The sequence below is a fragment of the Hevea brasiliensis genome, chromosome 1 (assembly GCF_030052815.1).
Source record: "Hevea brasiliensis isolate MT/VB/25A 57/8 chromosome 1, ASM3005281v1, whole genome shotgun sequence".
NCBI classification, from domain to species: Eukaryota; Viridiplantae; Streptophyta; class Magnoliopsida; order Malpighiales; family Euphorbiaceae; genus Hevea; species Hevea brasiliensis.
In genome coordinates, this window is record NC_079493.1 from 108,992,932 (window position 1) to 109,010,897 (window position 17,966).

Below are 17,966 nucleotides of genomic sequence, written 5' to 3' on the forward strand. Positions count from 1 at the left end.
TGGACTCTACTGGTCAATCTCTCCAGTACCTACGCATAGAAAACCAACGCACTAAGCGATATGTTAGTGATGCATTTAATAAAATAAAATAAGCTATATAAATAGAAATACATGTTTAAGATATGAAATGTCATAAACAAATGCATTTTTATAAATTTAAGCTATTTGTATTTTATTATGCTTTAGAAGTAATTTAGCTCTTTTGGGTCTTCTCTATTCAATTATCACATATTAAATCTTTTTGGGCTAAATAATAATTTATCTCCATTCATTTATTGAGCTAAATAAATAGTAATGCATGTTTCATGGGTGGAGAACCATAAAATAATATACTTTTATACTTTTGAGTCTTTGCATATTTTGTTGCTCTGTAGAAGCATATTATGCATTTGGGATTTTTTTTATCATGTAATTGTCTAGTATTAAAATTTATTAAATCATATCAGTGCCCAAGTAACCTATAACTAATTGTTAAGACTGGGTACACGGGAGTATACTAGTTAGACACCCTGTGTGTCTATCAAGTATACATCATGTCATGTGAGGTACAAGATTAGTGAGTAGGCATAAAGCCAGAAATCATGTCAAGCATAAAAGCCAGTAATCATATCAGGCATAAAAGCCAGTAATCATATCATGTAAGGCATAAAGCGAGAAGAATAATCATATCAGACATATGTTGTCTATCAATGATAATTCATATAAGCAGTACTGTAATTTGTGGTCCCTAATTGGTATACCAATTGATCTAACCTCTACACATAAGTCTCAGCATACATCAGGTAATTTAGTGTCATTATGTTATTTTATGTACTATTCATAGGTACTATTCATTGGCACTATTCATTGTGCATATCATGGTCATTCCATTTGTGATGGGAACATAGGTCCCAATCTCATTTGCAAGTGAGTTATGTGGTTAACAAATCATTTTGGTTAATTCCATATCATATAACAAGTTATTTCACAAACCTTTCTCAAGGTTCAGATTTGGTATTGCAACTTGTCCTAACAAATTAGTTATGATGCAAAGTCTGTTGGATCACACTTCCTTCATGAAAGTTGTTCCTCTATATCTTATCTTTATTTTACTTTTTGAATCATATCATTTGCAGTTTTAGAACTCAAGTTATGGTCAATTTTCTAAGATTGGTCCATTGACTCATTACTATTACAGAACCAGGCAGATTCTGGAATCCCAAATTTATCTAGCCATTTGGATATGTTACAGTCATATTTATGTCTAATATCCTTCATATGAGTTGTTTCCTTATGTCTTAGGGTCACACAGGTTCAAGAATCACTAAGTTTTAGGTTGTGTAGGGTGAGTTATGACTAATTAACTGACTTGGACTCATGCTATAAATTGAGGATTTCAGATTCAGGTTAGTGTCTATAATTCCCATTTTAGGGTCCTTACTCTTAGAATTTGAGTAAAGTTTCGAAACTAAAGTTGGAGTCCTATTTCTTAAGTTTCCAGAACAGTTTAGCTCATCCGAAGTGGAGTTTTCTAGTGGGAGTTATGATTTAACTACTCTCCAGGGGTCAAATGGCATTTTGGTTCAAGTTCAGGAAATCCAGGATTGGAAGTATTGACTTGTCCTAGCAAATTGTCTAAGTTCCATTAGGTTCTGGGTTTTAGTCAAAACAACAAAATTGTAGTTCTAGGTCTTATGGAGATTTTGGCTTTAAATTCACTGCATTTTCAATTTTGTGAACTGAGTTATGGCATTTTTGCCAAAACTGGTTGAGTATGGTCAATGTCTAGAATTTCAGGTCAAGTTTTGGTTCTGGTTAGATTTGTTAACCCAACTTGGACTAGCAAATTGGTTGGGTTAGGGATAGAATTTGGCTCTAAGTTCCCCATATGAAATGTTCTCCTATGTCTAAGCTTTTCATAGGTTAAAAAATCAGCTCAATTGGAGCTTCCTACAATGAGTTATGCCCATTTAAACATTTACTATTCATTTAGTCATTTTTCTAGGTCCAACATTTGGTTACTCGGATTCAAGCCAATTTTAGGTCAAATTAGATTCAGTTTCTAGACAGGGTCTGTTACACCTTACCCCTCTATAAGGCATAACATGATCCCGTAAAATACCTAATGAATTACCGAACTTCACCTACCGATAACTCATTAAGTACCCTACAATGGATTTTAAAATAATTTTCTTACTTTTTATAAGTGGTGAGCATTTTCTAATAGGTATCAAAACATTTAATTAGATTTTGAAAACTAGTTAAGATTTTTGTCCCATTTTATTTTTTCACAAATTTTATAAAAATTTCGGCAGAGTACCGTCTATATTTTGAGAAAATAGTTCTTCAAATACCTGTAAAAAGCACTTCCAATGATGTATCTCATCAACTTCCTCAATTCCACATCCATCCCAATCAATTTTAACATCATTTCTTAAATTTCAAAATTCAACATCATCAAAATACTACTAAGTAATATCATTCAATTTAAAAAAAAAAATACTTCAATTCGTATTTTATTAAAGATAAAACAATATACATACTTCATTCCAAAAATTTACATTAGAAAAATCCAAACTAAAATTTATTACAAGCTTTATACAACTACTCCTGACCATTTTCTACATTTACATACATCAAAATAATTTTTACAATCAGGGTATAAAATATACCTGATAAAACTTCAGGGAGGATGGCTCCACAATCCTTAGCAGCTCACTCTGCTGCTCCTCTAGTCTCTATATCTGCGAGAGCAATAACAGCTATCGCTGAGTACTATGACTCAGTGGTGCACAACATACTAAAATAATCTTTATGCAAAATTTAAATCATACTTATTCACAAATTTAGTTGAACATGAGACATAAATTCAAAACATGATTTATAAAATTTTAATCCAAATAATTTTATTTCGAAAGTCTCAAAACAAATTTCATAAAAACACACAGTTATTTCATGCCATTCGAAACAATAATCATCTCAATAGCTAGAAGCTCATGAGAAGTCACATCACAAGGCTAGCTAGCTCAAATATATGGGAACCCATTTTTTTTCTTCTTCTACTGGCACACACCTCAACACTTCAGCCAGAGAAGGAATCAAAATTTGAAACTGATTTCTCCCACTAGTCGTGCTAGTGAGGTATTCAAATATATGGTCATGACACTGTGGTTTCAAAACTATCTTAACAAATTACTAAACATTTATTGTCATTTCAAATACAAACAATTAATCTTTCAACAATTTAAATCAAAAGCATAATAAACATTTCAATCTAATTGTGTCACAATTTAATATCTCAATTCATTCAAAAATAATTTGCAGAAGAAAATTTACAGAAATTCTATATTGTGCACAAACCTTATACGAGTCGCCTCTTGGCCTTGACTCGACACCTCGGGTTCTTTCCCGATATTCCTTTCCACTGAAACACACAGTTTCACAGTGTTTCAGTATCACAATTTATCATAACTCCAAAACTAAATTCAAATATACTTATACCTAGTTTTAATATGCTAAACTTGACGTTCTTTAAAATTTGTATTTTGGGGTTACTATTCACGATACTATTCAAGTCAATTTATTGACTTTCTAATGCTTAATAGGTATGGGAATTCCAATTTCACTAACATACCACAATTTGGTTACCTAATTTGTTGGTTTTGGTTGTTTTCTCAAATTTTAAGTCTTTTAGGCAAAATTGCAAATTTTCAGTTTTGGTGTCCTGTTTTGCACTGTTCCATTGGTCATATTGCTGTTAGAATTTGACTAAGTTTTCTTCATAGAAATTGTTCCTTATTGTCCTAAATTTATTTCCTTCTTTAAATCACTCCATTTGGAGTTTTGTAGCTCAAGTTATAGCCATTTGAACATGGCTGGCCGGATTGGCCTAACCCAGATTTTCTGGGCACCAACTTGGTTCTAGCAGTTTTAGGTCACTAACTTTGGGTGGCTAAATGACTTGGTTAAGGGCATAATTTGGACTTGTGTTCCTCATGAAAGTTGTAGGGCTATGTCTCAACTTTCTACTGGTAAAATTTCAGGTTATTTGGACCTGCCTAGCCCTAGTTATGGCCAAATAAACAAATACTATTCATTTGGTAATTTTTGTACAAGTCAGATTGCCTAATCCGGATTTGGCCAATTTGTTCACTATGCTATGGTCACTTTCTGGGCATGATTCCTCAATGAAAAATGTGCCATTTTGTGTCTAGTTTCATTCCCAATTGGCCTCACACCAATTAGATTTTTAAATTTTCAGTTTTGGTCCTTGAAAGGGACCTTGGTCATACTGCCTGCAGAATGTCCATAACCAATCCGAATTTCCATTGGTTCCAACACTTCCAACACACCACAATTGGTCATACATGACCATTTTTCAACTCAAACAAGGTCAAACACACCATTTGACCAATTCTCAAAATTTTTTCTCCCAAATCCTAGGTCCAAAACCCTAACCTTGTAATTCATTCACTTATTGCAAATAAAGTATCTCACTATGTTCTACACATTTAATTACACTTCTATATCACTTTAACTTCATCAAACTCAACCAATTTCAACTCCCATATAGGCTGGTTGAAATTTACAATTAGTCCCACAAATTTTTTTTGTTTCCATTTTTCATAATTTCTAAGTTTATTCAACTATAAACACAATAATTAAACTAGAAATTTCAAGTTTAGCTTACTAACCTTTCTTAGAATTTCAAATCGTTCAATTCTTTATCTTTTTCCCTTTCTTTTCTCCTTCAAGCTTCTTTCTAGTTGAGATAGCAAGTTTTATTTAGGGTTTAGGGTTAAACTTATGGGACAAAACTAAGTTTTTCAAGCTTTAAACGCTTGTTAATGGTGGAACAATGGAGGGAGAGAGGTTTGGCAAGTGTGGTTGCCGGCTTGGATAAGGAAGAAGGAAATGATATTTTCTTTTTTTTTTGTCATTTTAGTGTTTTATTTTATGTATTTCAATTGGTCAAAATTTGTAGGAATTTAAAAAATAATTTTGACATCATGATGATGTCATCCAAGTGATGTAAACAACCTTTTTCTTTTCTTTTCTTTTCTTTTCTTTTGTTTCATTTATTTTTCCTTAGTTCTTTAATTTAATTCTTAATCTCGAAATTTTCTTTTCTCTAATTTTATTGAACAGTTAGGTCAGGAGTCAGCTCTAGGGGTGAATTGACCAAATCACCGTTCACTGGTTCGATTCGGTTTACTAGTTATTCAATATTTCTTCTGGATCCTTGACCTAATTATTTGACCTACTTAACAATTCTTTTTCATGATTTTATCTTTTCCACTATGTTTGCAATAGTCCTAAAGACCGTGGCGTCACATTTTACGGTTCGAAATTCGAGTTTAAATCGACCTCGCAGTCCTTCCCGAGAAGGTCACCCATCACTGTGACTCTCGGCTCATTTAACTTCTTGTGTTCTATTTTTCTTATTTATACTTAACCATTTGACAATTACTAATTATTTATTTTCAGGGCTTATCTAATTGTCTTAGATGTGGTTCTAATCCCCTTAATTATCTAGACTAACACTGGTCACCGGAATAGTGAAATATACTAGGCTATGCAAATAGGGGTGTTATAATTCTTTCCCCCTTAAAATAAATTTCGTCTCAAAATTTTACCTGGTATCAATCTCTGAATAGTTGTGGGTGCTGTCTCCTCATATCTTCCTCTCATTCCCAAGTAGCTTCTTGGCCCGAATGATGGTTCCATAGCACTTTCACTAATGGTATCTGCTTGTTCCGTAGCTGCTTCACCTCATAAGCTAGAATCTCTACGGGTTCTTCCTCATATGTGAGGTCTGGATTCACTTCAATTTCTTCTACTGGTAGTACATGAGATGGGTCTGATCGATACCTCATCAACATGGACACATGGAAGACGTTATGTATCTTCTCTAACTCTGGAGGTAGTGCTAAACAATATGCCAAAGGACCCACTCTTTCCAGAACCTCATATGGCCCGATGAAACGAGGACTCAGTTTCCCTTTTCTGCCGAATCTCATAATTTTCTTCCAAAGGGAAACCTTGAGGAATACTTTCTCACCCACAGCATACTCAATATCCCTTCTCTTTAAATCAATGTAGGACTTCTAACGGTCTGATGCAGTCTTGAGTCGATCTCTGATCACCTTGATCTTTTCCTCGATCTGCTGAACAATTTCGGGCCCAATCATCTTCCTTTCACCTACTTCATCCCAACACAGGAGAGTTCTGCACTTTCTGCCATACAAAGCTTCATATGGAGGCATCCCAATGCTTGATTGGTAGCTGTTGTTGTAAGCAAACTCAATCAAAGGCAAGTGTGTGTCCCAACTGCCCTCAAACTCAATCACACAAGCCCGTAGCATGTCCTCCAAGATCTGAATTACCCTCTCGGGTGGCCATCATGCGTGGGTGGAATGCCGTACTGAAGTTCAATCTAGTTCCTAGGGCTCTCTGAAGACTACCCCAGAATCTAGAAGTGAACCTAGGATCTCTGACTGATACAATGGATACTAGCACCCCATGTAGTCTATCTATCTCATTAATGTACAACTTGGCCAACCTTTCTAAACTGTAGTCCATCTGAACAGGCAGAAAATGAGCAGACTTGGTTAGTCTGTCAACAATGACCCAAACTGCATCATGACTCTTCTGTGTCCTCGGAAGTCCCATCACAAAATCCATCGTTATTCTCTCCCATTTCTATTCTGGTATTGGTAGTGGATGTAACAAACCAGCGGGTACTTGATGCTCTGCCTTCACTTGCTGACAAGTTAGGCATTTGAAAATAAATTCTGCCACATCTCTTTTCATACCCATCCACCAGTAATGCTCCTTTAGCCCTCTATACATTTTTGTGCCACCAGGGTGCATGGCAAAATGAGACTCATGTGCTTCCTTCAAAATGATTTTTCTCAAATCAACATCATTAGGAATACATATTCTGCCCTGGTGTAGTAATAAACCATCATCTTTTATTGAGAATTCTGGTTTCTTGCCCTGTATGACTTCTTCCAATAGCTTCTAATGCCTTTTATCATTCTGAACAGCCACTCTGATCTGATCAATCAACACTGGCTGTACATGCCATGCAACTACTGTCTGCCCCTCAGCATTAATCTTATGCTGGCATGTAATGATCTCAACTCATGTACCATAGACAAAGGAGAAACTCTAAGACTTGCCATAGTCTTGCGACTTAAGGTTTCAGCCACCACATTAGCTTTCCCTGGCTGATAGTCTATTAGAAAATCATAGTCTTTTATCAACTTTAACCATCTCCTCTGTCTCAAATTCAACTCTTTCTGGGTGCCTAGATACTTCAAACTCTTATGATCTGTGTAGATGTAGCACTTCTCCCCACACAAATAGTGTCTCCAGATCTTAAGAGCAAATACAATAGCTGCAAGCTCCAAATCATGTGTTGGATAAATCCTCTCATGCAGTTTCAGCTGGCATGATGCATAGGCAATGACATTTTGATCTTGCATCAATACACAGCCTAACCCATTGTAAGAAGCATCACTGTAAACTGTATATTCTTTACCCGGAGTAGGTAAAGTCAGGAATGGAGCTTCAGTCAAACATCTCTTCAATTCATCAAAACTCTGCTGACATTTATCCATCCACTGAAATTTCACATCTTTTCGAAGTAGCTTAGTCAATGGAGGTGCCAACATGGAGAATCCCTTCACAAATCGACGGTAGTATCCAGCTAAACCCAGAAAACTGTGAATCTCCGTGATATTTTTGGGTGGCCTCCAATTAAGGATAGCTTCTATCTTACTTGGATCTACCTTGATGCCCTCTACCGATACTACATGCCCCAAGAAAGATATTTTTTTTCAGCCAAAATTCACAGTTCGATAATTTGGGGTATAACTGTTTCTCCCTCAAATTCTGTAATACAATCCGCATATGTCTATCATGCTCTTTTACACTCCTCGAATAGACCAATATATCATCTATGAATACCACAACAAACTGATTGAGGTATGGTCTGAAGATAGTGTTCATGAGATCCATAAAAGCAGCCGGAGCATTAGTTAACCCGAATGGCATGACCAAGAACTCATAATGGCCATAGCGGGTTCTAAAGACAGTTTTAGGAATACTCTGCTCTTGTACTTTCAGCTGATAATAGCCTGATCTTAGGTCACTTTTGGAGAACACAGCTGCACCCCTCAACTGATCAAACAAGTCATCAATGCGGGGCAATGGATATCTATTCTTTATTATCACCTTATTTAACTGGCAAAAGTCAATGCATAACCGGAGAGTGCCATCTTTCTTCTTTACAAACAACACTGGCGCTCCCCAAGGTGACACACTAGGGTAGATAAAGGCCTTATCAAGCAACTCTTGCAACTGCACTTTCAACTCTTTCAATTCTACTGGTGACATTCTCTATGGTGCTATGGAGATTGGGTCCACACCAAGCATAACATCAATCTCAAATTGCACTTCTCTTTCTAGAGGTAATCCTGGCAATTCATCAGGAAACACATCCGGAAAGTCACATACTGTAAGGATGTCCCTCAATGCTGGGCTCCCCACCTGGGTGTCTATCACATGTGCCAAGTATGCTTCACACCCCTTTTTGATCATCCTTTTGGCTAGTGCAGCTGAAATGATGTTTGATGGCAGTAAATGCCTCTCCCCATGTATTACCACATCACCGTATAGAGGGAGACCAAAAGTGACTGTCTTCAGTCTACAGTCAATCATGGCGTGATACCTGGCTAACCAATCTATGCCCAAGATAATATCATAATCTCTGAAGGGCATTTCAATCAAATATGACAGAAAAATATGTCCTTGGATCACCAAAGGACAGTCTTTACAGATTCTGTTGACTCGAACCTCTTGTCCCAACGAACTAGTTACTAGCACTTCAAAACCCATTTTGACACACGGAACAGCAAGTGAACTGAGTATGCTAGCAATAACATATGAGTGCCATCTTTCTTCTTTACAAACAACACTGGCGCTCCCCAAGGTGACACACTAGGGCAGATAAAGGCCTTATCAAGCAACTCTTGCAACCGCACTTTCAACTCTTTCAATTCTACTGGTGACATTCTCTATGGTGTTATGGAGATTGGGTCCACACCAAGCATAACATCAATCTCAAATTGCACTTCTCTTTCTAGAGGTAATCTTGGCAATTCATCAGGAAACACATCCGAAAAGTCACATACTGTAGGGATGTCCCTCAATGCTGGGCTCCCCACCTGGGTGCCTATCACATGTGCCAAGTATGCTTCACACCCCTTTTTGATCATCCTTCTGGCTAGTGCAGCTGAAATGATGTTTGATGGCAGTAAATGCCTCTCCCCATGTATTACCACATCACCGTACAGAGGGAGACCAAAAGTGACTATCTTCAGTCTACAGTCAATCATGGCGTGATACCTGGCTAACCAATCTATGCCCAAGATAATATCATAATCTCTAAAGGGCATTTCAATCAAATATGACAGAAAAACATGTCCTTGGATCACCAAAGGACAGTCTTTACAGATTCTGTTGACTCGAACCTCTTGTCCCAACGAACTAGTTACTAGCACTTCAAAACCCATTTTGACACACGGAACAGCAAGTGAACTGACTATGCTAGCAATAACATATGAGTGGGTTGAACCCGGATAAAACAACACAAATACATCTTGATCAGAGATAGAGAATGTACCAGTTACAACATCGGAAGTCTCAGCCTCTTCTCGCTGTCTCATCATATAAACCCTGGCTGAAGCACTTCCTTGTGCTGATTGACCAACAATACCTTGACTGCCTGAAACATTGCCTCTACCTCTGCCTCTTCCTCTGCCAACCGGTTGTGAACCTCTGGGAGCAGGACTCTGAATGGATCCTTCCGCAGTAGTAGGAGCTGGACCGAATCTAGTAGCACTAGTGCAGTCTTTAGCAAGATGGCCCTTGCCTCCACAGTTAAAGTAGGCTCCTGTTGCCCAATAGCATTCTCCCCTATGAATCTTGCCACAAGTCTCACAGGGGCGGGAAGGACAGTTGACCAGATATAGGGGGTCTCTGTCTAGAGAATCTGCCCCTTCCAAACCTTCCACCTCGACCTCTGCTAGGTCCCCTAAATTTCTTCTTCTTTCTAGAGGTAGCATTAGGACTTTGCTCTATTGACTTTTCCTCCTTGTCTTTCTCTGATTTTTCAGCTTTCTCTAATTTTTCTTTTGCTGGGGTCACTTCTGATTCAATTCTTTCTAACTCAAGTGCTTGAGAAATGAGCTCTGAGAAATTATTGTGTCTGAATCACACTACTTGCATCCGTAGGCTGGGCTTCAAACCCATCTCAAATCTCTTGCACCTTTCCTGCTTGTAGAAAGGAGACTCCCAGCATAGTGGCTTAAGCGGGAGAACTCCCTCTCATATTCTGTCACTGTTCTGTTGCCTTGCATCAAACTCAGAAATTCTTGTAGCTTCTGATCCACATATGCATCTGGGACGTATTTGCATGCGAACTCTCCGATGAAGTCGGCCAGTCGATATTGGTGGTTCAAACAGTGTGGGGGATGGCCTTCCACCAATCATAAGCATCCCCTTATAGCAAAGATACTGAATATTCAAATTTCAGCTCATCTTGGCAGTGCAATTTCTTGAATACTCTATCCATTCTCTCTAGCCACTGCTTTGCCTCTAAAGGGTCTACTATACCCTTAAATTCTGTCGCCCCATACTTCAACAGCTTATCATACTGTCTGATTGGAGCTTGAGGTTGCACCACAGTAGTCTAGGGTGGAGCTTGAGTAGGCATACCCCTAGCCATTTGTTAGAACATCACAACCATCTGCTGAGCAAATTGTGCAAGAAACTACGGCATTTGTGGGGCTGGTGCTGCTGACCCACTAACATTTTGTAGAGCTGGGGCTTCCCCTTGTGCCTCAGCTTCAACAGATAGCTCAACAAAGCGATCCCTTTCTTCCATTTCAGTATGAAGTAGGATATCTCCTGAACAAATAACATAAGGAGATTTCCCTCCGTTAGTTCATATTTATGATGTAATGCACTGTATGTAACAAATAAGGACATTGAGAAGTTGTACTTAGCAAAGAAAAGACATAAATTCACAAGTTAAAACATACTTTAAAAATTTTCTCTAATACCACTAAATCATGTCACACCTTACCCCTCTGTAAGGCATAACATGATCCTGTAGAATACTTAATGAACTATCGAACTTCACCTACCGATAACTCATTAAGTACCCTAAAAGGGATTTTAAAATAATTTTCTTACTTTTTATAGGTGGTGAGCATTTCTAATAGGTATCAAAACATTTAAAAAGAGTTTGAAAACTAGTTAAGATTTTTGTCCCATTTTATTTTTTCACAAATTTTATAAAAATTTCGGCAGAGTGCCGTTTGTATTTTGAGAAAATAGTTCTTTAAATACCTGTAAAAAGCACTTCCAATGATGTATCTTATCAACTTCCTCAATTCCACATCCATCCCAACCAATTTCAATATCATTTCTCAAATTCCAAAATTCAACATCATCAAAATACTACTAAGTAATATCATTCAATTTAAAACAAAATACTTCAATTCGTATTTCATTAAAGATAAAATAATTTACATACTTCATTCTAAAAATTTACATTAGAAAAATCCAAACTAAAATTTATTACAAGCTTTATACAACTGCTCATGACCATTTTCTACATTTACATACATCAAAATAATTTTTACAATTAGGGTATAAAATATACCCGATAAAACTTCAGGGAAGATGGCTCCATAATCCTTAGCAGCTCACTCTGTTGCTCCTCTAGTATCTATATCTGCGACAGCAATAACAGCCATCGCTGAGTACTATGACTCAATGGTGCACAACATACTAAAATAATCTTTATGCAGAATTTAAATCATACTTATTCACAAATTTAGCTGAACATGAGATGTAAATTCAAAACATGATTTATAAAATTTTAATCCAAATAATTTCATTACGAAATTCTCAAAACAAATTTCATAAAAACATATAGTTATTTTATGCTATTCGAAACAATAATCATCTCAATAGCCAGAAGCTTATAAGAAGTCACATCACAAGGCTAGCTAGCTCAAATATATGGAAACCCATTCTTTTTCTTCTTCTACTGGCACACACCTCAACACTTCAGCCAGAGAAGGAATCAAAATTCGAAGCTGATTTCCCTCACTAGTCGTGCTAGTGAGGTATTCAAATATATGGTCATGACACTATGGTTTCAAAACTATCTTAACAATTTACTAAATATTTATTGTCATTTCAAACACAAACAATTAATCTTTCAACAATTTAAATCAAAAGCATAATAAATATTTCAATCCAATTGTGTCACAATTTACTATCTCAATTCATTCAAAAATAATTTGCAGAAGAAAATTTACAGAAATTCTATGTTATGCACAAACCTTATACAAGTCGCCTCTTGGCCTTGACTCGACACCTCGGGTTCTTTCCTGGTATTCCTTTCCACTGAAACACACAGTTGCACAGTGTTTCAATATTACAATTTATCATAACTCCAAAAATAAATTCAAATCTACTTATACCTAACTTTAATATGTTAAACTTGATGTTCTTTAAAATTTGTATTTCGGAGTTACTATTCACGATACTATTCAAGTCAATTTATTGACTTTCTAATGCTTAATAGGTATGGGAATTCCAATTTCACTCACATACCACATTTTGGTTACCTAATTTATTGGTTTTGGTTGTTTTCTCAAATTTTAAGTCATTTAGGCAAAATTGCAAATTTTCAGTTTTAGTGTCCTATTTTGCAATGTTCCATTGGTCATGTTGCTGTTAGAATTTGGCTAAGTTTTCTTCATAAAAATTGTTCTTTATTGTCCTAACTTTATTTCCCTTTTTGAATCACTCCATTTGGAGCTTTGTAGCTCAAGTTATAGCCATTTGAACATAGCTGGCCGGATTGGCCTAACCCAGATTTTTTGGGCACCAACGTGGTTCTAGCAGTTTTAGGTCACTAATATTTGGGTGGCTAAATGGCTTGGTTAAGGGCATAATTTGGACTTATGTTCTTCATAAAAGTTGTAGGGCTATGTCTCAAATTTCCACTGGTAAAATTTCAGGTCATTTGGACCATCCTAGCTTCAGTTATGGCCAGATGAACAAACACTATTCATTTGGTCATTTTTGTACAGGTTAGATTGCCTAATCCGAATTTGGCCAATTTGTTCACTATGCTATGGTCACTTTTTAGGCATGATTCCTGAATGAAAAATGTGCCATTTTGTGTCTAGTTTCATTCTCAATTGGCCTCACACCAATTGGATATGTAAATTTTTAGTTTTGGTCCCTGAAAGGGACCTTGGTCATGCTGCCTGCAGAATGTCCATAACCAATCTGAATTTCCATTTGGTTCCAACACACCACAATTGGTCATACATGACCATTTTTCAACTCAAACAAGGTCAAACACACCATTTGACTAATTCTTAAAATTTTGTCTCCCATATCCTAGGTCCAAAACCCTAACCTTGTAATTCATTCACTTATTGCAAATAAAGTATCTCACTATGTTCTACACACTTAATTACACTTCTATATCACTTTAACTTCATCAAACTCAACCAATTTCAACTCCCATATAGGCTGGCTGAAATTCACAATTAGTCCCACAAATTTATTTTGTTTCCATTTTTCATAATTTCTAAGTTTATTCAACTATAAACACAATAATTAAACTAGAAATTTCAAGTTTAGCTTACTAACCTTTCTTAGAATTTCAAATCCTTCAATTCTCTATCTTTTTCCCTTTCTTTTCTCCTTCAAGCTTCTTTTCTAGTTGAGATAGCAAGTTTTCTTTAGGGTTTAGTTTTAAACATATGGGGCAAAACTAAGTTTTTCAAGCTTTAAAAGCTTGTTAATGGTGGAACAATGGAGGGAGAGAGGTTTGGGAAGTGTGGCTGCTAGCTTGGATAAGGAAGAAGGAAATGATATTTTTTTTTTATCATTTTAGTGTTTTATTTTATGTATTTCAATTGGTCAAAATTTGTAGGAATTTAAAAAATAATTTTGACATCATGATGATGTCATCCAAGTGATGTAAACAACCTTTTTCTTTTCTTTTCTTTTCTTTTCTTTTGTTTCATTTATTTTTCCTTAGTTCTTTAATTTAATTCTTAATCTCGAAATTTTATTTTCTCTAATTTTATTGAACAGTTAGGTCAGGAGTCAGCTCTAGGGGTGAATTGACCAAATCGTCGTTCACTGGTTCGATTCGGTTTACTAGTTATTTAATATTTTTTTTGGATCCCTGACCTAATTATTTGACCTACTTAACAATTCTTTTTTGTGATTTTCTCTTTTCCACTGTGTTCGTAATAGTCCTAAGGACTGCGTCGTCATATTTTACGGTTTGAAATTCGAGTTTAAATCAACCTTGCAGTCCTTCCCGAAAAGGTCACCCATCGCTGTGACTCTCGGCTTATTTAACTTCTTGTGTTATGTTTTTCTTATTTATACTTAACCATTTGACAATTACTAATTATTTGTTTTCAGGGCTTATTTAGTTGTCTTTGATGTGGTTCTAATCCCCTTAATTATCCAGACCGACATCGGTCACTGGAATAGTGAAATATACTAGGCTTTGCAAATAGGGGTGTTACAGGGTCTCTTAAATGAAAAATGTGGCATTATATCCTAAGTTTCATCTCCAATTGGCCTCACACGAATTGGAGCAATGTAGCTCTACTTATGCTCATTTAAACACATTGGACTAATAGGTCCAGAATTCTCTGCACAGAAATTGCACTTCCAAATCTTTAATTCCTCCCAAGTACCAACTGCAAATCACATTCAATACACTTCAAATAGTCCATAATTAACCTCAATAATGTAAATTTCATACCACAACACAAAATTTCAAAATTTTGTCCAAAACCCTAACTACACAAGCACATCTCATGCCACACATGCAAATTTAACATATCTTTCATAGGTATAACATTTCCTAGGCTAAAATTAATCATCAACACCATCAAACATATCAAGGTCCTCACATACTCAAGCTGGCCGAAATCCAAGATCATCCATTCAAATATGTTACTTCAATTTTCTATGAAATTTTATCTCAATACCACATGATTTTAAGAATTAAAGAAGAGAGGTGGTTAGAAATTGCACTAACCTTGACTTGACCAACTTTGACCTTGCCAAATTTTTAATTCTCTTGCTTTCTTTTACTTCTAATCTCTTCCCCAAGGTGTAATTCAAGTTTTAGTGAAGGGAACTTTGAATTTCATGGTGGAATGACATGGGAAATCAAGCTTTGGAAGCTTGAAAATGGTGAAAGCTTTTGCCTATGGTGGTTCGGCCAGGGAGTTTCCAAGGAAGAAGATGACCTTCATTTAATGTTTCTTATCTTCTTTAATCATATTTATCCTTATAATAAATTTAAATATTAATTATAATAATTAAAATTTTAATAATTCTAATAATTTCCTCTATGTCCTTTCTTCACTTTCCATATAACTTTATATTTTTAATCTATTTTCAAAATTTTAATATCACTCATTTTAGTGGACATTTAGGTCAAAAGTCAACTTTAGGTGTCAAATGACCAAAATGCCCCTCATCAGGTTATAGTCAATCTTTTTTGGTAATACCGATTAGCTCCATAATCCGATGGTACTTTTGATTTTTATTCTGCCTATTTCATTTCATTTTCATCTTATTTGTAGTCCTTAGATTAGTTTTAAATAGTACTATTCACTGACAGAATATGACACTATTCAGAGCACAGAAGTCTGGGACGTTACAGGAGGGACTATAAATGAGGATCCTAATGTTCATCTGGAGAGTTTTCTCATGATTTGTGACACATTAAAGTTTAATGGAGTATCATATGATTCCATTCAGTTGAGAATCTTCCCATTCTCACTAAGGGATAGAGCAAGAGCATAGTTAAATTTTTTTACATCCTCGATATATCACTAAGGAAGGATTTGGCAGAAAAGTTCATGGCAAAGTTCTTTCCTCTAGCCAAGACTATGAAGCAGAGAAATGATATCCAAATATTTACTAAGATGGATATGGAAACACTTTACGAAGCTTAGGATAGATTTAAGGATTTGATGAGAAGGTCTTCACACCATGGACTACCTAAATAGATGTTAATTCAGAGTTTCTATAAAGGGTTGAATGGGTTATATTAAAAGCAATGTAGACTCTACAGCAGGAGGATCTTTATTGGGGATATCAATTGATGAGGGTTATGAGTTGTTGGAAGAGTTGGCAGATAATTGCTATCAATGGCCTAATGAAAGGAACATAACAAGGAGAGTTACTAGAATTCATGAGGCTGACTCCATTACCGCACTAAATGCTAAAATGGATTCCATTTTTAGAAGACTGGACAAAATGTTAATGAATGCATCTACCACTAGCGTTAGAGCACTTGTATGTGAGAATTGTGCTGGGCCATATGCAAGCAAGGACTGTTATATTGATGAGTCATTCTTTGAACCAGTGCAAGAGCAAGCTTAATATGTGGGCAATTCTGGAAGACAACAGAACAATCCATATTTTGATACATACAACCCTGCTTGGAATAATCACCCAAAATTTTCATGGGAAGGACAACCACAATAACATCAGTAGCCTAACTATCAGAGTAGAGCGCCACTTGGTTTTTAACAACAGAGAAGAAATCAAGTTTAGAAGATATTGTGGAAAATTTGGCCAAGTTTACTGATAATTTCATGAATGACACTAAGGTGAACTTCCATAATCAGAATATGACTCTATAAAATTAGCAATATGCTATTAAGAACTTGGAGGTGCAAATGGGGTAAATGGCTAGCATGTTATCTAGAAGGAATCCAGGTAATTTTCCAAGTGACATAGAGACTAACCCTAAAAAGCAGTGCAATGCAATTAATTTGAGAAGTGGGAAGCAACTGGAGGAACCACAAAAGAAAGAGAAGGGAAAGGAAGTTGAAAAAGAAGATGTTGGTGATGAGAAAAAGGAAGAAAGGAAGTTGAAGGAGAAAGTTTGAAAACCATTAAAGCCTTACATGCCTCTTATACCATTTCCATAGAGACTCAAGCAACACTAGGAGGATAAAAATTTTATAAAATTCTTGGAGGTGTTAAAAATGTTGCATATCAACATATCTTTTGTAGAAGCATTGGCACAGATGCCTAATTATGTTAAGTTTCTTAAGGAGATTCTGTCCAAGAAAAGAAGGTTGAGGTACTATGGGAAAGAATTGCTTACTGAGGAGTGTAATGCCATTATCTTGAACAAATTGCCTTTGAATTCTAAAGATCTAGGGAGTTTCATTATCCCTTGTAAAATAGGTAGTTGTGAATTTGATAAAGCACTGTGTAATCTTAGTGCAAGCAATAATCTTATGCTTTATTCTATTTTTAGGAAACTAGGACTATGAGAGGTCAAATCCACTACTATTTCTCTACAATTAGCAGACCACTCTGTGGTGATACCAAGGTATATAGTGGAGGACGTTCTCTTAAAAGTTGACAAATTCATCTTTCCTACAAATTTTGTTGTATTAGACATGGTGGAGGATAAAGAGGTACCTCTAATTCTTGGGCACCCATTCCTTGCAACTAACAAGGCTCTAATTGATGTTTATAAAGGTACATTGACTTTTAGAGTTGGGCATGTAACACTCTCAGATTAAGTAGTTCTATACATTCTACTATTCTTATGACTAATGTCTGTTCAGACAGCTAGAATGTCGAGAACCATAATTAAATTTAAGAGAAAAGTCATAAATTAAATTAATAAAGATTAAATAAGGTTGGATAAAAATAAGAGAAATAAAGCACAAATAGGTTAAATGAGCCTAGGTCCCGACGAAGAGTGACCAACACGGGAAGCGACTATAAGTTCAGTTGCTACCCTAAATTCATGTGGGACCCTATGGAGACTTTAATGAAGGAATTATTTAGAAATTATTGGGAATTTGGAAATCAAAGAA